The sequence below is a fragment of the Gigantopelta aegis genome, chromosome 13 (genome assembly GCF_016097555.1).
Source record: "Gigantopelta aegis isolate Gae_Host chromosome 13, Gae_host_genome, whole genome shotgun sequence".
In the NCBI taxonomy this organism is placed as follows: Eukaryota; Metazoa; Mollusca; class Gastropoda; order Neomphalida; family Peltospiridae; genus Gigantopelta; species Gigantopelta aegis.
This window is the reverse complement of record NC_054711.1, coordinates 27,545,410-27,566,967: the sequence shown is the minus strand read 5'-3', so window position 1 is coordinate 27,566,967 and position 21,558 is coordinate 27,545,410. Positions and strand designations below refer to the sequence as shown.

The 21,558-nt window shown below is 38.6% G+C and overlaps 1 protein-coding gene across 3 annotated transcripts in view; it reads left to right on the top strand.

The window, feature by feature from the left end:
• Positions 1–6,813: 6,813 nt before the first annotated feature.
• LOC121387632 overlaps positions 6,814–21,558 on the top strand; it is a 168,440-nt gene continuing 153,695 nt past the window's right edge. For all 3 annotated transcript variants that reach the window (XM_041518804.1, XM_041518803.1, XM_041518805.1), the window contains exon 1: positions 6,814–7,027. The gene's annotated coding sequence lies outside the window, so the exon portion shown is untranslated. The remainder of the gene's footprint in view (positions 7,028–21,558) is intronic.

The window sequence follows — 21,558 nt, the reverse complement described above, 5'->3', positions numbered from 1 at the left end:
GGGATGTATATCCAAGACAGTGGGACATATTTGAAGCCCCCCTTTCCAATAACACCTTTTTTTCAAATCCTCTTTTTATTATTTGAGGGCAACACGTTTTCCTTAGCAACGGGACTATCATGATATTGTAGCCGTTTTAAAGGGTTTTCTATAAATAATATATATATGTAGATATGTAGGTATGTATGTAGGTATGTAGGTATGTAGGTAGGTATGTATGTAGGTAGGTAAGTGTATGTGTGTGGTGTGTGTGTGTGTGGTGTGTGTGTGGTATGCATGTAGTGTGTATATGTGTGTGTATATATATATGAGAGTGTACTTACATTTTCTTGTTTAGAATATTGTGAATATTCATAGGGTTTCGTCGATGTTTGTCTAAAATAATTTCGAACTTCGAATTTATTATTTCGGAATACACGTTATGGATACTAAACTGGAGATAGTCCCTTTAAGACTATTCTAGACGATTTATTCGACTTCAAATATATATTATACGTACGTTCCTTTAGCTACCATAAGCCATATTGCAGATATTTTAAACATCTAGCTTTGTTATCTAAGTTATCTTTTCCCCTTCTTATTCATAGCCAAGTAGTCATTCTTAAATGGACAGACCCTAGTTTTTAAACACTCAGTCATATTTTTCACTGTTACAGCCGTTTATGATCACTGAAATCAAATATTACATATATTTTATTGTTTAGATTATCCATTTCCGAACATCCGAAGTGTTTTTGGTCATTCTGGTGTTTCTAATATCACAAAATGTATTTTTCATATTTTTAAAAACGCACGTGTTTCTAAGCAGTAACGGTTACGGATTCGCGTTTTAGTCTATTTTTAAGGGTATTTCAACGTCACAGACTCTTGTTGTACTCTGTTGCATCGAAATGTGTTACAGGTTTGTAAATTAATCAAACTTAGTGTCCATTTTTACGGGTTGAAACTAGGGTCTAGTTGAAAAATATGCCTTAGTGTTTAAAGACTAGGGTCTGTTCCTTTAAAGTATATACCGAAATATCACTAATATAGCAAGCATTCTGAGAATACTGCTAAATGAATACATATTCCCTACCGGGTCCAACAAAGTTGCATGGGGATGTAGTATATGAATATAACATTTCTGAGAGCGTGATAGTGCAAACCGCACGAAGCACAAACTTTATCTGTAGCTCTAAATAATAATGCCTCATACACAACGGGCATGGACGTAAAAAAGTAAAGTTTGTTTTATTTAACGACGCCACTAGAGCATATTGATTTTTTATCTTATCATCGGCTATTGGACGTCAAACATATGATCATTCTGACATTGTTTTTTGTTTTATTTTTTTAGAGGAAACCCGCTGTCGCCACATAGACTATTCTTTTACGACAGGCAGCAAGGGATCGTTTATTTGCGCTTCTCACAGGCAGGATAGCACAAACCATGGCCTTTGTTGAACCAGTTATGGATCACTGGTCGGTGCAAGTGGTTTACACCTACCCATTGAGCCTTGCGGAGCACTCACTCAGGGTTTGGAGTCGGTATCTGGATTAAAAATCCCATGCCTCGACTGGGATCCGAACCCAGTACCTACCAGCCTGTAGACCGATGGCCTAACCACGACGCCACCGAGACCGGTCAAGGCGTGTACGTAGCCCAGTGGTAAAACGTTCGCTTGATGCGTGGTCGGTTTAGGGTCGATCCCCGTCGGTGGCCCCATTGGGATATTTCTCGTTCCAGCCAATGCACCACAACTGGTGTAACAAAGGCCGTGGTGTGTACTACCCTGTCTGTGGGATGGTGCATATAAAAGATCCCTTGCTGCTAATCGAAAAGAGTAGCCTATGAAATGGCGACAGCGGGTTTCCTCTCTATATCTATGTGGTCCTCAATCATATGTCTGACGCCATATAACCGTAAATAAAATGTGGTGAGTGCGTCGTTAAATACAACATTTCCTTCCTTTCTTTCATACACAAAACTTTAAGTCAATATCTTGAAAACTGAATATCCTGAATATCCTGAATATCCTGAATATCCTGAAAACTGTAATATTATGATTGTTGGAATATGTCTTAAGTTTTAAAAAAGTGTTAAAAAAAGAGGGAAAATCCCTCATGAAACTAAAGCGAGATCTCAACAGAACATGATAAAACTATACAAAAAATTTCAGCTCAATATTTTGAGGCACTGGGGAAAAAAAAAGTATGGAAATAAAAGTCCGGAAAACCATATGTTGGACAGAGAGACAGACGGACGGACGGACGAACAGACTGGTTTGAACGGTAGTGGACTAAGAAGTAACGACTATGTAGCTGGTTAAATAAAATACTTTTTAGGACCAAATTATTGGGTCATAATCATTTATTAGGTGTGACCGTGCCTTTAAATCTCTGACGTGTCTTCTTTACATTTGGTACGGTTCTGCTGTATTTAATATAAGCTACGGCTACACTGTTATCTCAAGACACTAGTAATTTGAAATTATCTAGTCGGTCGTAATACACTAGGGTAATAATTGTTATGAAATATGAATATTTATGTCTAGAATTCCATTACCTCAATTACGTAAACACGCAGAGGTTATTATGATAAGGATTGTTTTCTATGAGCCGATCTTTAGCGCTGCGCAGGCGCATAACGGAGAAAACGCATCAAAAAATAATTTCTATGTATTATGGTTATCAATAGCTGTGATTTCATATAAAGGCTCATAAAAACAAGACGCGGCGCATGCGTGCGGTTTGGATAAAAATATCGAAATACACTAGTTACAATGACAGCGTCTAGACGGGATGCATCTGCAAAACGCATGCGGCAAACCGCCATGAAATAAGCGTATATGATGTAAAGTTTGTTTTTTATTTAACGACGCTACTACAGCACACTGATTTTTTTCTTATCATCGGCTATTGGACGTCAAACATTTGGTCATTCTGGCACTGTTCTTCAGATTAAACCCGCTGTCGCCACATAGGCTACTCTTTTTACGACAGGCAGCAAGGGATCTTTTATTTGTGTTTCCCACAGGCAGGATAACACAGACCATGGCCTTTGTTGAACCAGTTATGGATCACTGGTCGGTGCAAGTGCTTTACACCTACCCATTGAGCCTTGCGGAGCATTCACTCAGGGTTTGGAGTCGGTATCTAGATTAAAAATCGCATGCTTCGACTGGGATCCGAACCCAGTACTTACTAGCCTGTAGACCGATGGCCTAACCACGAGGCCACCGAAGCGTATATGACGTAAATGGCCAAAACGCATGTTGCAGACACACCCGTCGCAACAGTCGGACGGCACGCACGCACCGTATCCAATTGTATGCGTCTGTTTCCCACATTCAGCGACCGCACCACGCCAAAAACCACGGTCATGGAAAATGGCCCTAATATAAAGGCGCCGAATATTCACTCGCAAAAATGTTTTAAGCACAATACATACCAAAATGTTCAACTGCAAGTTAAAGTTTGTTTTGTTTAACGACACCACTAGAGAACATTGATTAAATAATTATCTTGCAAACATCTGATAATTCTGACATGTAGTGTTCAGAAGAAGGAAGGAAATGTTTTATTTAACGACGCACTCAACACATTTTATTTACGGTTATATGGAGTCAAACATATGGTTAAGGACCACACATATATTGAGAGAGGAAACCCGCTGTCGACACTTTATGAGCTATTCTTTTCGATTAACAGCAAGGGATCTTTTATATGCATCATCCAACAGGCAGGATAACACACACCACGATCTTTGATATACCAGTCGTGGTGCACTGGCTGGAGCGAGAAATAGCCGAAATGGGCCCACCGACGGGGATTGATCCCAGACCGACCGCACATCAAGCGAACGCTTTACCACTGGGCTACGTCCAAGAGCTGTACGAATGATGTCAAAACAACTGGCGCGAGCACGCTATGACGCTGCCCAGCCCCTTCTTATTTCTGAAAAAAACGTCTCAATGCCTTCTAACCTATACAAAGACGCTTTCGTTATTAAGGTGTCTTTGAGAGCGATTGTAACTGTCCAAATATCCGTCTCGCTCTCGGATATCCTTCTTCTTCTATACAGGCTAATATCTGTAAGATCGGCTATGTAATAAACAACGGTGATGAGACAGGCGCGGATGCTGGGGTTAGTTTAGGGGTTCGAAACTCCTTGCACCAAGCGATTTTATTTTCAGTATATTTTCAGGGGTCGCATGCTCGACTCCCCCCCCCCCCCCCACCAAAAAAACCCAACTTAACTCGCCACAGTATAGACTCCCCCCTCCCCCCGCCCAGGCACGGAACGCTGTCCAGCACACGCGCCTGTGAGATACTTGCAGTTCAGGGTGTTTAATGTGCACATTCATAGCCAGCTGTTGTAGCGCACGCCTGTCATGGGCGCAAGTTCTGAATACTGCGAAATCTTTCGTCCGGGACAGGAACCCTCAGTTGGTTTAAACACTTGCTTTTATCGTACAGCATTAAAGCTGCAGAGTCAGGTTACCATATTTTAGCATCGCTGTTTTCTTTCTTTTCTTTCTTTTTTTCTTCTTTCTTTCTTTCTTAATTGATTGATTTTCGTGCTTATATCCAATTAAAGTTCAAGCACGGTACAGTGGCGTAGGAAGGTGCCAAAAAAGGGGTGTGTTACACTTTTATATTTACACACTTTTACACTATTATTATACACTAAGTGGTGGGGGGGGGGGGGGGCACATGCCCTCCCGCTTCCTACGCCAGTGCTCAACTATCTGGGCTGTCTGTCCAGGACAGTGGGTTAGTTGTTAATGGTTAATGAGAGAGAAGAGGGTGTAGTGGTCTTACACCTACCCACTGAGTCGATAAAACTCGCTCTGGGTGGGAGCCGGTACCGGGCTGCGAACCCTGTACCTACCAGACTTATGTCAGATGGCTTAACCACGACACCACCGAGGCCGGTATCGCTGTTTAGGAAACGTACACGTGACTAAAGGATCAACACTTTTCGTAAATTTGGCCTTCAATCGTATGTCATGGCCATATTAATACAAGTATATATTTCTTATTTGTGGGTTAAGTAAAGGTCATGACAAATCTAATGTCTGGATATTTGTAATGGGTTTAACGTACCCCAGGGTCGTCTATTATTCAAATCAATGTTACGGCTGGAGGCTACTTTGATTACCTCAGCCACAGAAAGTCCTCACTTCAATTGGTATTCCCTGTAGGTAGTGCGATACCAAATAGCATGTCATCGGGTCAAAGTTCAAAGTTCATCAACTTTAAATAGGACACTGAATACTGTCATCCCTGCTATTGCTGAGATATATAAAACAAATTTTTAACGACACCACTGGAGCACATTGATTAATTAATCATCGGCTATTGGATGTCAAACATTTGGTAATTCTAACACAGTCATTAGAGAAAATCCGCTATATTTGCTTAATGCAGAAAGGGATCTTTTATATGCACTTTCCCACAGACAGGAAAGCACATACAACGGCATTTGGTCAGTTCTGGTGCACTGGTTGGAACGAGAAAAAAATCCAGTTAGTTGAAACAATCCACCAATGATTTATTGTCATAGTATTGTCGTCGTTTTGTTTCATCTGGCTTGTGAATTCTTATGAACTGAACTAGTATCAGCAACACTGTACATAATTCCTATAATTATTTACCTTTGTTTGACACCCTATAACCGATGTATATTTGTGTTGAGGTGTCTTTAAACATTCATTATTTCTCTCTCTCTTTCTCTCTCACTCCCCCTCCCTCTCTTCCCCCCTCTCTCTCTCTCTCTCTCTCTCTCTCTCTCTCTCTCTCTCTCTCTCTCTCTCTCTCTCGCTCTCTCTCTATATATATATACATATATACCAGGTACTTGTGCAAGGTACCTCTACAGTTAGCACTGAAATGTTTGTACGGAACTAAGGTGGTTAGATATGATTTCTGTCAGTTATACTAAAACTAACAACATTACCCACTCCCCATTTTCTGTGATTTATTCTAAGAGTGGACGATTATAGTCTTCATATGTTGGTGGCAGCTTTAGACGTTATTATTGTCCTCTGATAATTTCATTTAGTTATATACAACTTGTACGATGTGCAGACATGAATATTACCCCCCCCCCCCCCCCCCAAAAAAAAACCAACAACAAAAAAACAAAAAACAAACAAACAACAACAAAAACCACCACAAAACAACAACAAAAAACCCCAACAAAACAAACAACAAAAAACAACAAGAAAAAACAAACACAACCACTATCATAAAACGCACTCTGTTAGATGGATACATTTTAAAATTTGTAAGTACTGGAATGTGTCCCTTTAATGTAGCCAATTCTTGTCAGACTTGAATATATACATTATTTCCCGTAGAGATAATTTCATTAATAAGAATCATTACCAGAAAAACATTTTCTAATGAGTAGTCTGCATTTAATTTTTTATGCATTTGCTTGGTTATGCTTGTGAAGGCACCGACCGGGAAAACCGACTCCATTTTTATTTTCAATGGTCCTACTATTCACAGGACACATGCTCGGAGGGTGATACGGACATTAGCTGAAATTGCTCCCTTTGACGTCATGTCATCGCTCGTGCGCAGTGGTACTGCACATTTAGCTCTAAGCTGACAGAAATCCCGCCAAGGCCTCAATGTAGCCGATGATAGAAAGACATTCTATTGAAAACACGTTTCATCCTCAGTTTGCCGAAAAATCGCCTGTGATTTACTTCCAGGAATGTAGCGTTCGGCGTATCGATATTCCGCTTGGTGCCGTGGGCTGGACCTCCAGGCTACTGACGTCAGTCTCGCGAACGCGTTCATTTTGGCTCTCATGTTACTTTTAGTCAAGCAGACGAACCGTTACCTAGACGAATGCAGCGCTGGTCACGCGCAGTGTGCTGCACGCGCAATGCGCGAGATAACACCAACAGAGAAGGACTGTGTACCGTTACATATCGAAAGTTGTGAAAATATTTACGCCAGTTTACACTGATTTATTTATTGCATTCGTACACACAAGGTATTTTTTGGACGAAACGGCGACAGTTTTGAGGTAAGTGTCTCTATATAAGTAAATCTATGCATATTATGTTAAGAGTTTTGAAGCCCGTCGTTACATTCTGTGGGTGGTCGGTCGGTCGGTTGGCTGATGACGATGTGTCATTGCCATGTTTTTCAGTTGGAATGTTCACTCGGTGTTCACTGACATTTTGCTTTGATCGATAGATGTCTTCGTTCCACAAGGTACAGTTAAAACCCGTGTGTCTAGGCGGCTCAGAAACTCTAATTTAATGCTGAATGTCGTTGTTGGTCTTTTGGGATCCTAAAAGTCACGATTTTTTTTTAGAGAGAGAGAGAGAGAGAGAGAGAGAGAGAGAGAGAGAGAGAGAGAGAGAGAGAGAGAGGAGGGGGGGGGAGACACACACAGACAGAGAGAGAGAGAGAGAGAGAGAGAGAGAGAGAGAGAGAGAGAGAGAAATGGAGAGATAGACAGGGTGAGAGATGGAGAAAGAGACGAAGAAAGGGTGAGAGAAAGAAAGAGATAGATGGAGCGATACAGACATACAGAGACATGAGAGAGAGAGAGAGAGAGAGAGAGAGAGAGAGAGAGAGAGAGAGAGAGAGAGAGAGAGAGAGAGAGAGAGAGAGAGAGTATTACGAGGTTGGTAGTGCAAGTGTCCTCCAGTCATGTTAAAAGGATATGAAAGGCATATTGTCATAGACCACTGACCTATTAAATGGCCTAACAAAGTATTACATGAACAAAAATTGATTTCCCTTTAAATGTACTTCATTCAAACATCTACGTAACCACCATACTTCACTTATTAATGATATTTTGTGAAAATAACTGAATTGCTAAGAGGATTGATATGGATTTCACTCCATCATGGTTCAGTTAAGGTAATGCGATATCTAGATTTGGTTTTCAAAAATTAATGTAATGACACTGTATAGTTTTGAGAAAGACTGATTTAAAAGGTTGACTGCCCGAATGTGTGTTCTGATTCACTGCACATAAAGGACACGGTACACTGTATTACTGTAGAATGTTATTGATGCTGTGCCGTACATCAAATAATGGTTTTGCTGATTTTATTATTTTAAGAAAATAATAATAATAATAATAATAATAATATAGTTTTTAATTTGACCTTGTGGACATCATGGTTGATCATTATTTTCTTAAAGGGACATTCTCGAGTTTGCTGCATTGTAAGATGTTTCCGACTAATAAAATATTTATATTATTAAACTTACATATTAAATATATGTTCTTGTTTAGAATACCAGTGTCTGTATATTCAATGTGTTTCTTGTCGTCTTAATATTTGTAGAAGCCCAAACTGGATTTTGACTTTAAATAATTTCGTACGTACGAAAAGAAATATTTTAGAAAATAAAATAAAATTTAACCCAGTACAAATATTAGAACGATCAGAAACACGTTTAATATACAGCCACTAATATTTTATGCAGGAAAATATATTTGATATGTAATTACACTCGTTAAAAAGTCTCTATTAGTCGATAACATCTTAAAAATTACAGCAAACTCAGGAATGTCCCTTTAAAGTGAATATGTTTTTCACCAAATGGAGGCTAGCAGAATGAAACGTTTGCTGGTTGAACAACATAACAGTTTAACTCGTTTTACAAATTTACAATGAAATACATAATGAAACCGTGCTGTTGATTATATTACACTGGCGTAGGAAGGGGGGGGGGGGGGCGCAAGGGGCATGTGCTTCCCACTTTGTAGCAGCAGCGATGTTTTATACATATTTATACATGTATTTATATATATCTACGTACGTATGTATGTTTGTGTGTGTGTGCGAGTGAGTGTGTGTGTGTGTGTATGTATACGCCCCCCCCCCCCTACTTTTTGGCAAACTTCCTACGCCCATGTATTAGTAGAGTGAAAAAAAAATATCCATTTCACCAAAATGTGACTGAACGTTTTCCCCGTAGACTCATCATATATCGAGAACCAGTTTAATTTGTTCTCGGAATATGGCTAGAGTACCCTCGAGGTATGGCGATGGTTATTCCAAAATTGTATTGTAGAAAACATTCAGTGTTTCTGCGTCCAATTTTCACCACGAGATTTATCAGGTCCGTAGGGTCGTTTCGAAGACAATGTTATCAGTTGCGTGTAAAGAATCAGATGGCATACACTTTTCGTGATTTGAGAAACCTTGTATGATGGTTTTTTTTGTGTTCTTCGATTTGTTAAAGATTATAAAGCGCTGTCTGATAAGTCAATATTGATCATATAGGGTTTTTGTTCATAGGTTCAGACAGTGTTAGCTGGTGTTTAGTGTAGACAACCACGAGCCTGGGAATTATCATGATTTAAACAACCTGTTTATTGAGTGGTATGTGCTGTCCTGTTTGTGGGACATGGTATATAATATATACGCTCTCTTGCTGCTAATGGAAAAATATAGCTGGTTTTCTGTAAGACTTCGTATAATTTGTTTTTTTAATGTTTGACATCCAATAACAGATGATTAATTAATCAATGTGTTTTAGTGGAGTCGTTAAACTAAACAAACTTTCACTGTGTAATGGTCTATACTCGTTGGTTCATTCAAAACCTCGTATGTCAACAGTGTACGCATATTAAAATAACCTTATGTGCACTAGCCAATTATATATTGTTAGCGAAATGTCAAACGCTCGTCTGTAGTTGTTTGTCGACTCGAAAACGATGCTTTGAAACAGAAGAGCCGATCGATTATTTCTCGTTTTAGAGCTCCAGACATGAACCTATATTTACTCACCTGTAAAATTAGATAAATCTATACGACAAAACCGTTGCTTTAAATAGAAATCGTATCTCTGCACAAATCGGTGTCAAAGAGATATTTTTTTGACAAAATGTGACTGCTACCATGTCATATTTGAATGAGGTTTGGAAACAACACAGTAAAGTTTGTGTTATTTAACGACGCCACTAGACCACATTGATTTTTTATCTTATCATCGGCTATTGGACGTCAAACAAATGGTCATTCTGACACTGTTTGTTTAGAGGAAACCCGCTGTCGCCACATAGGCTACTCTTTTACGACAGGCAGCAAGGGATCTTTTATTTGCGCTTCCCACAGGCAGGATAACACGAACCATGGCCTTTGTTGAACCAGTTATGGATCACTGGTCGGTGCAAGTGGTTTACACCTACCCACTGAGCCCTGCGGAGCACTCACTCAGGGTTTGGAGTCGGTATCTGGATTAAAAATATCATGCCTCGACTGGGATCCGAACCCAGTACCTACCAGCCTGTAGACCGACGGCCTAACCACGATGACACCGAGACCGGTCGAAACTACACAGATGCCATATGGATAGTAAGACTTTACTTGACACACCAGCAATATCAAATATTCTGACACATTCGTTATTAATAATTTGTGGGGGCGGGACGTTGCCCAGTGCTTGATGCGCGGTCGGTGTGGGATCGATCCCCTTCGATGGACACATTGGGCTATTTGTCGTTCCAGCCAGTCCACCACGACTGGTATATCAAAGGCCGTTGTATGTGATATCCTGTTTGTGGAATGGTGCATATAAAAGATCCCTTCTACTAATGGAATTTTTTTTAGCGGGTTTCCTCTCTATGGCTGTGTCAAAAATAACCAAATATGTTTGACATCCAATAACCGATGGTTAATATATCAATGTGCTCTAGTGATGTCGTTAAACAAAACAAACTTTAACGTCATTTCTTCTTTCTGTCTTTCCTTTCTTTTCTTTCACTTCTTCGTTGTCGTCTTTTTCATTCTTCTTCGTTTGATTTGTATGAATCACAAATGAGATGCGTTTTGTTAACACTACCTCTAGTTTACATTCGAATCTTGTTCAAGATATCTCCAATCTGGCACGAAGGAAGGAAATGTTTTATTTAACGACGCACTCAGCACATTTTATTGACGGTTATATCGAGTCAGACATATGGTCAAGGACCACACAGATATTGAGAGAGGAAACCCGCTGTCGCCACTCAACATTCCGGTAAAACTATACAAGGAAAGCATACGCTGCTTTATTAAACGCCAGTGTTAGATATTGCTCATGTTATAACAATCACTCAATATCTAACTAGTGTAATATTGGCGTGACGTGAGCGTGACGTAGATCACTTGCTGACCCAATTCGCAGAAAAATAACGTGTAATAGGTCCCGACATCTCTTTACTTCTGCGTTGCGGCTTATTTGCAGTTGGTTTGTAATAAATTAAATACTATAGTATTCTATATATAATATATACCGCTATCAGCGTGTATATTATGTGATAAGTTCTCGTGTCAAGAAATGTAGTACAATAGAATACTAAACGAGCTCGCCTGTCATACCATTTTTATGAAATGAGTGAACAGTTTAGGTATCTGACGAGCGAAAGCGAGTCAGATACCAACACTGTTCACGAGTTTCATAAAAATTGTATGCCAGGCAAGCTAGTTTAGTATTTTATTTATTACAAACCAACTGCAAATAAGCCGTAACGCAGAAGTAAGCAGATGTCGAGACCTACTACACGTTATTTCTCTACGAATTGGGTCAGCAAGCGATCTACGTCACGCTCACGTCATGCCGATATTACACTAGTTAGATATTGAGTGATTGTTATGACATAAGCAATATCTTACACTGGTGTGTAATAAATTTTGTAATTGTTTTATTGTGAATACGTTTAAATTTGAATGAAATAAACAGGAAGGAAATGTTTTATTTAACGACGCACTCAACCCATTTTATTTACGGTTATATGGCGTCAGACATGGTTAAGAACCACACAGATATTGAGAGAAGAAACCCGCTGTCGCCACTTCATGGGCTACTACTCTTTTCGATTAGCAGCAAGGGATCTTTTATATGCACCATCCCACAGACAGGGTAGTACATACCATTGCCTTTGATATGCCAGTCGTGGTGCACTGGCTGGAAATAGACAGATAACACTGTTAATTAATGTGCAGTACCAATGCAACAGTTTATTGTGAATACGTTTAAATTTGAATTAAACAGACGGACAAAACTGTTAATTAATGCGCAGTACCGATGCAACAGTTTATTGTGAATACGTTTAAATTTGAATTAAATAGACGGATGAAACTGTTAATTGAAGACAGTTTATGGTATCTATGTAAGTTCCATTTATATTACTGTTGCCTAAGCGAATACAATTCAGTGCAATTTATTTTATTTATCAAATATGTATTGGCAATAATAATAATAATAGTTAATATACAAGTAAAATGGTTTAATTGCTTGTTAACACTAGTAATAAGTTAACATCTTTAATTGCTTGTTAACACTAATAATAAGTTAACATCTTTAATTGCTTGTTAACACTAATAATAAGTTAATATCTATTATATTCTATTCAATAACAATGAATGGTTAATAATCCAAGGCATATAACCATTTGATAACATTGATACTGTACTCAGTAATCAGCACGTTCAAAATAATTTGTAAATTATACAGTAAATAGTTTTTAGTAGTAATTACAAATGCCTAATAATTAATAAGGAAATTTATGTAACAATTTGTTAACAGTAATAAGTCGTAGTAAGTAAAAACCACGTATGTGGTAATATACATAATAATTAGCAATGATTAAGTTATCTGTAATTATGTGTTAGGTGTAGTAATTAGTCAGGCTATAACCATTAGTAATTAATATGTTAAAATAATTTAATAATTATGATTAGTAATCAGTACAAATCTGTAATCCGTTACTAACCATAATTAGTAATAAACAGTAAATACCAAATAGTACATTAAATTATTTAATATTTTTATAATAATAATAATTAGTAACATAAATTTGGTAATAACTTAACAATATAACAATGGTTAAATAATGATATATAATCCGTATTCATGTTTTTACAATAAATATTTAGATAAAATGTTTTTTTGGTTGTTTTGTTTGTTTGGTTGTTGTTTGTTTGTTTGTTTCTTGGTTTATTTTGTGGGTGTTTTTTTTTAACCATTTGGCAATAATAATTACTACTGAACTAAAAGACTATATCTGCACAAAACAGAGTTGAATGGGAATTTAGCAAAATAGCTTTTATTCCATGAATCTCTATCTAGTGCCTCGTCCATAGGAGGACAGCCACTCCTGAAAAAAAAAGAAAAACATAACAAAAAACCCCACACCAACAACAAACAAAAACAAACTACAAATTCATGAAAAACCCCAACAAACAACAATACCAATTACAAAAAGATCAACAAAAAGCACGTAGGGGACAAGTCCCGTTGTCTGCAAACGTTAACGATGCACGCTGCATGCTGAACGCATTACAACTAATAATATGAATAACAAAGCCTGGCAGACGACGTCGCGCATTATTTAACTCGGAAGGGGTTGTGGATGTAGCAGCCGATAACACACTAATCTGTCAACACGGTGGAACTTAAAACTAACGCTGACGAAACGAGACTGGCGGAATGAGAGGCAGTCGGTGGGGTAAAACAATGCCAAAATTACGATTGGTCTTTGTACAAATGTTGGTTTCCTAAATACGAACCCATGTGGAAGGTTATCTCCCATCCCAGTGTTGGTACAGTGTTTCCAGGTACTGGCGTACCCAGAGGGGTGAATGGTGGGGGCAACTGGAGCCATGCCCCCAAATACATCTCCCTTCCATCATCTTTTATATAAATCTTGGCTATGCCAATGCTCAATTACGTTTCCTGTTCAGGCGACTTAAATGTACTATAGCGGTGTTTTGATTGGTAGGAAACCGATATGTCACCGGGGTCATGTGATAGCGTTGGGTTTGCTCACTGTACAGTAAGATCGCGTTTCAGTGAGATGGGTCATACGACATGCACGTGCCATGTATGTGCAATTATTACATATTGTCCATTTGTGTCAAAAGATAACCAAAGAAGTGGCATGTAACTTCATGCTAAATAATCTCAAACTTCACATAAAAATATAAGATTAAGTTTTAAACCCATACCAACTCTCATAACATTTCTATGTAATAAAAACGTTTCTGAACAAATTACCATCAACTTATATACGGTAGATTAAATCTCATTTTAAATATATGGTTGAAGACAAAATGCTGAAACAGTCAACGTATGCAGCTTCACCTACATTGATACTGAAATAATCGATAATGCAGTACAGTACACACAGACTAAAGGTAGAACTACACATGCTTTTCTTGGCTGTTTCATCAGTTGCCGTCATACCTGTATCAGAAAAAAAAGGTTTAAATTATTTGATGGTAATGTGTTAAGAAAACCTTTTGATCCACACACAGACACACACACACACACACACACACACACACATATATATATATATATATATATATATATATATATATATATATATATATATATATATATATATATATATATTTACGTAAATGAAAATGTGAAAAGTGGTATAAGTTTGTTTGTTTTTAACTTTATTCAATTTAGAGTTACATGTCCATTCATCGGTATACAGTACATCTAAAAATTGTACCATAAATGAAATAACTTGATTTACTTCCAGTCTGTATCCAATACTACAATATATGGTATATTTTGTTTAAATTGTTCGTTTCATATATATATATATATATATATATATATATATATATATATATATCATTCATTCATTTCATTTGATTTTCGTGTTTATGGTTCAAGCACGCTATCCTGGGCACACACCTCAGCTGTCTGGGATGTCTTTCCACGAATGTAGGTTAGATGTTAATTGTTAGTGGTCGGTGAGAGAGAAGAGGGTGTAGTGGCCTTACACCTACCCATCGAGTCGTTAAAACTCACATCTGATTGTGCGAATGTTACCTTTGAGTGTACAGATATTCAACCAAAATAAACTTTTATTGTAGTGATTAAATCTGTATTTTTTTTGAAAGCTTTAAACAATATACTCGTTTAAGATGTTACGGTTGGCGTTCTGCCGACAGTTGGTTTTGTCGTTTGTTTTGTTTTTCTTATGGGATGCGCAGATAGGTAGGAAAGATTTACACACAGCAGATGCTAAAATTCTCTGTCGGTCAGAAAAGGCAAGTAGACTCCAACTGATAAAGAGTTTCATTATAAAGCTAAATTAAATAAACACTTGTTCTTCGAGTGCATGACAGAATGCTTAGAAAACCACATCTGGAATTGGCTTTTCAAATAAATTAACTCAGAAGTTTTGTTAGATTTGTATAACTTTACTGGTTTTGTTTCAGCAAGTTTTTTATTTGTTTTTGTGTTTTTTTGTTTGGGGGGGGGGGGGGGGGGGGGATGGATGGGTGATGAGTGGGGAAACGTGACTTCACCAGAGGAAGAGAGATGATCAGCGACTATGCCCTCACAATCTAGGGGAAGGGCTTATCTCGGATTGTGCGCCAGATTAATATATATACATCACCAATATAAAACCCTGTCTTACTCCAGTATTTTCAGACCCCATGTTGTAGGAAGAAAGCATTAAGACATTTTACGCCCCCCCCCCCCCTCCACAATCTAGTTGAAGGGTTCAACTAGAACTACGCCAAACTATTATATATGCATCGCCAATATAAAACCCTAACACCAATAGTTTGAGGTCCCTTTGAGCCATCATTACCCCAACCCACCACCTTACTTAAAAACCTGTCTAAAACCAAGTTTCAGGGCTATATTCTATGACCCTGGAGTAATATTTACCCCCATTTATTCGTATTTGAGGTCCCATATCCTGTGACCTTTGAGCCATTATTGCCCAACCCACCACCTTACTGAAAACCCTGTCTAACAGCAATAACGTCAGTTCCCATATCCTGTGACTTTTGAGAAATAATTACCTCAACCCACCACCTTACTGAAAACCCTGTCTTACACCAAGTTTCAGGGCCATATCCTATGACCCTTGAGTCATATTTATCCCAAAACCCATCACCTTACTCAAGCCCAGAGTGATGTTATTAATATACTAACGAAATTACAATCTATCGACAACGGGTTGGTTGGTCACACACAAACAAGAGATTCGGTTTCGTCCCATGCCTACTAGACGCATGCCCGAAGTGCTACGTCATCTGTATTTAATAAAGAGAAAAGAACATCATTAGTTGTCATTATCTGGTGAATGTTTGACGTTCTTCTCTTGCATGTAGCTAGGATCCCTTTTCACCTCTCTACAGAATTAGTATCAGATCCCGTTGGTGTGTAGATTATTCGAAACAATCTAATTATGGATGCGGCCATTTTACTTTCTCAACATTCGTACCTCCAGACATGCAAGTTAATATCTAACACCGACCTTGTTGGCATAGTGATTGAGCTATTGGCCCCAAGGCGAGTAGGTACTGGGTTCACATCCCGGTACTGGCACCCATCACGTGTGAAGCTGTAAGGCCACTACACCGATATTTCTCTCACTAATAACTAACAACTAAAATCTGAACGACAAAACCGTAATACATGATGAGGGCCGTATTGTTATCCGCACGATACAAGAAAGGAAGGATATGTTTTATTAAAGAAACAAATGGTTTATTTAACGACGCACTCAACACATTTTATTTACAGTTATATGGCGTCAGACATGTGGTTAAAGGACCACACAGATACTGAGAGAGGAAACCCGCTGTCGCCAATTCATGGGCTACTCTTTTTCGATTAACAGCAAGGGTTATTTTATATGCACCATCCCACAGACAGGATAGCACATACCACGGCCGCACGATATAGAGTCGAATGGGAATTTGGCAAAATAGTGATACCGATAGATTCCATTAATCTGTACCTAGTGCTGGAGATTTCATCCTTCTTGCACCGCCACAAAGAGGACTGCCACTCCCAGACTAGGTTTACTGAATTAAAACTAGCATCGGACAGAGCTCATTGGAATAATTTCTGAAGTGCAGTCATGAATCCCAAGATAGCTGAGGTCGTTGCCCAGGACAGCGTGCATGAACCTTGGTTTAACGTACGCACGAAAATCAAATTAAAATGAAATTATATCTCTTGCGACCATGATTGCGTTGTAATTAATAAGGCTGAACTTTTCATGGAATAATGAACTAGTAGGGCCTAGTTGTTACTTCGACTGTTTACAACAAAAAGGCCTAGCAGACCATTCTAAATAATGCTAACATGCTATAGTATAACTATTTAGTACAAAACCATTGTGTGAACGAGCTACTTTCGACTCACTAAAATCAAAACCTATGTTAGCTCCTGATCTTTCTATTTTGACCGACCGCTCAAAACTTCCTAAATAAAAATCGCGCACCTTTTTCTCTTTGGCAGTATTCTTTGCTCCTTCAAAATTCCATAGCACCATTACCCCCCCCCCCCTCCCCCCCGCCTGTTACCGACCACGGTCGGGCTGCTGGTGCTCCCTTGCACCTGCCAGTGCAGGCGGCCCCTCGTCCTTCCCACCCCACCTTTCCTGCCCAGGACAGGCGTGCGCTACAACAGCTTGCTCTGAATGTGTACGTAAAGCCTATGACCTGACCTGACCATAGTGTTGTGAACAGAAGATAATTGATAGGATATTTATCTGCAATCATATTCGTCTTCAAATCAGAACATAACCATTGGTGTATTCAAAGTGGTACAAGACAATTAAAGTTTGATTTGTTTAACGACACTACTAGAGCACATAGATTTATTAATCATTGGCTACTGGATGTTAAAGATTTTGTAATTTTGACATATAGTCTTAGTGAGGAAACCCGCTTAGTAGCAAGGGAGCTTGGTTTATTAGGTTATTCTTCTAACTACATTACCCCCCCACACACACACACACACACACACACACACACACACACACCCACAAAACACACACACATACATACATACATACACATACACAACACACACACACGAACACACACACAGACATACACACACACAGACATACACACAGATAGACACACAGACGTACACACAGACAGATACACTCAGAGAGAGAGAGAGAGAGAGAGAGAGAGAGAGAGAGAGAGAGAGAGGGAGAGAGAGAGAGAGAGAGACAAACACACACATAGATACATACACAGACACACGCATACAAACAGATGTACACACATACACAGAGAGGTAGAGAGACAGACAGACAGAAAGAAACACACACACACACACACGCGCGCGCACACACACACGCACGCACACACACACACAAACACACACACACACACACACACACACACACACACACACAACCCCTGCAATGCGTTGATGGGGGAAGATATCAAATCTGATCGGTTGAACCAATAGACTGGTTCTGGTACCGATACACGCGATATGGTAAAGTTATAATTTAGCGTAGCACAGACTGACTCACAGACCCATCGCTTTATTTGGAATCCGAGACAGGAAACTGAAACCAAACCTAAATTGGTTTGTTGATGTCCAATATTGCGGTCAATTGGCAACGCTGAATTTGGACCAAGCCAAAGTTATGACTGAAACGTGAGATTTGCTGTTATGATTAATATGGTCGTTAAACTATCCAGGGCAAGTTTCACCGCCCGTTTCTTTATCGCTATCAATTAGTACACAAATTAGAAACGATCAGCCAAGCCATCTTCTAATTGACCGAAAGCATCAAACGATTCTGCCAAAAACAGGTTTAGACAGGTGGGATATAGATTATCAGCGTTTCAATAAAGGCGGAAGAATCGAATCTTTAAAGTACGAGCAACATTTTTTATTATTTAAAGCTGTACTCTCGATTACATTTAATTATTTAAACTAAAATCTCGAATATATTTTTATTATTTAAACTAGTCTTGAATATATTTTTATTATTTAAACTATAATTTCGAATATGTTTTCATTATTTAAAGCTGCAATCACGAGTATATTTTTATTATTTAAAGCTGCAATCACGAATATATTTTTATCAGTTAAAGCTCAAATCTAGTAATTAAAGCTACAGTATCGAGTATATTTTTATTATTTAAAAAGGGGGCGGAGAACCTAACAAACATAAGACACCCCCCCCCCCCACACACACACACACACATGATACTGCATCCTTAAATGAAAACAGGCTCCGTCTTTGAACGAGGAAATGCCATAGTTTAGTCATTCATTGTAACTTTCCAAACTAGACCAAATGACAGCCAGTGGCTATGATTAGACTAGTATAATACAATATGTATTGTTAATTATAGAATGTGTCCTACATAGAAGTTTCTGTTTACAAAACAAAGCAAAGAAGACACACACACACACACACACACACACACAGACACACACACACACACAGACACACACACACACAGACACACACACACACACATACACACACAGACACAGACACACACACACACACAGACACACACACACACACACACACACAGACACACACACACACACACACAGAACACACACAGACAGACACACACACACACACACACACACGCACGCACACACACATACATACACACACACACAGACAGACACACACACACACACACACACACACACACACACACACACACACACACACACAACAACAACAACAACAAAAAACAAAAAAAAAACAGGTGAAAGTTTATCTAATTGTAGGTCAACCGGTGTTCAAGCAAAAGTTTGTTTTGTTTAACGACATCACTAGAGCACATCGATTTATTAATCATCGGCTATTGGATGTCAAACATTTGATAATTTTTACATATAGTCTTAGAGTGAAAACCCTCTATATGTTTCTATTAATAACAAGGTATATTTTATATGTACTATCCCACAGACAGGATAGCACATACCACGGCCTTTGATATACCAGTCGTGGGGCACTGACTGGAACGCGAAATAGCTCAATGGGCCCACCGACAGGGGTCGATCCCAGACCGATTGCACATCTAGCGAGCACTTTACCTCTGGGCTACATCCCGCCATACCGGTGTTAACGTAATTTTAACACCGGTGTAAAGGGAATATGTCCCTCGTATATTTGCGTGACTACAGATAAAAATATATAAGAAATAAAAGCACCTACGAAGAACCCCCAAACAAAACATTATTGGTCTTTCACAGATTTGTATAGTTTTATATTTTAACACAAGAAGTGAATGTAGGATGCGCTAACTATGCGCTAAATATGTACTAAATATATGTATATGTTAATTATCCATCTAATACAATCCCTGTATTACAAGATGGACGCACTAGACTGTTATATATCAGAAGATTAGGCGCTAATCATAATAGAGGTAAGTTACTGTTGACATATCAACAAAAGAATACGTTATTAGGAAGAAGAAAAATACCCCCCCCCCCCCCCCCCCCCAAACCTACGCTATTTTATTAACGTTGATTTAGTCGATCAAAAATTACAAAACATTTAAAGCCACTGATCCTGATCCTGATTATAATAATGTTTACAGTTAATTTACACATTATTTAATTGAGGATTGTCTGTTATTGCTTTTACATTCATCGGGGTATGAACAACAACAACAACAACAACAACAACAAAACATCCGCAAACTGTGTGAATCGGCGAAGGATGTATGAAACTCTGTTGGGGCCCGGTAGGAGGCATGTATTGCTTTAGCAGTACTCACAAAATGTTTGTTTATATTTTAATTTATTTTCTTGTGGTTGAAGCAATGGGTTCACATCATCATAGTTATCTTGTCTGTCTGTCTAGAATAGTGGGTTAATGGTAGTTGTTGCGTTAATAGTAAGGCGAATGTCCATGTAATGACATTACACCTCCCAGGGTTTCTGCCAGAGGGTAAAATTGGTATGGCGCCATACCCAAATGTTTTTTGCAGATTTTATTTTCAGCTGACCTTCTGACAAAATTAAAGACTCTTATCATTATTGTATGATTGTCTTAACCCTAACTCTAACCCATTTTCTTTCTGGGGGAATGAATGAATGTTTAACGACACTCCAGCACGAAAAATACATCGGCTATTGGGTGTCAAACTATGGTAATGGAAAAACAATCTTTCTGGGGGATGCCATCTACTGCGGTTGCATTCAGCACACATACACACTGTATAAATATTCAGTTTCGTAGCGCTATACCAAAAACATTATTTCTGGCAGAAACACTGCTTCCCCATTGAATAGTTACACTTTCACACAGTGTTTTACATCTATATGCGTATGGGGGGAGCGGGGGGGGGGGGGGGGGCTTTATGACAAAGGGTAGCTTACCTTCGACTTGCAGATGATCACAACCAAGTTAACTGCAATTTGTGTAGGTGGACGCGTCGCCATATGCATACCAGTACAGGTTGCATAGTACCAAAGAAGAGAGTTCCGTGTCAAAGTTCGATGTGCAAATATTTACGGAGTAAAAGCAGCTCTGTGTGTGATTGGTAGTACTCGATGGGTAGGTGTAAGACCACTACATTCTCTTCTCTCTCACTAACCACTATAAGACACATACTGTTGGTGGTGGGTTGTTTTTTTTTTTTTGGGGGGGGGGGGGGGTTGTAACCTAAAAGCCAATAACGTTTGTTTTCTATATTTGGAAATATGGATTTTTTTCTTTTCTTCTTTTCTCTTTGTCTATCTGTTTAATTTCTTTTTTTATTATATATTTATTCTGTCATTAATTTTGTGCTCCAAATTTGACTGTTTCAATTAATTAGT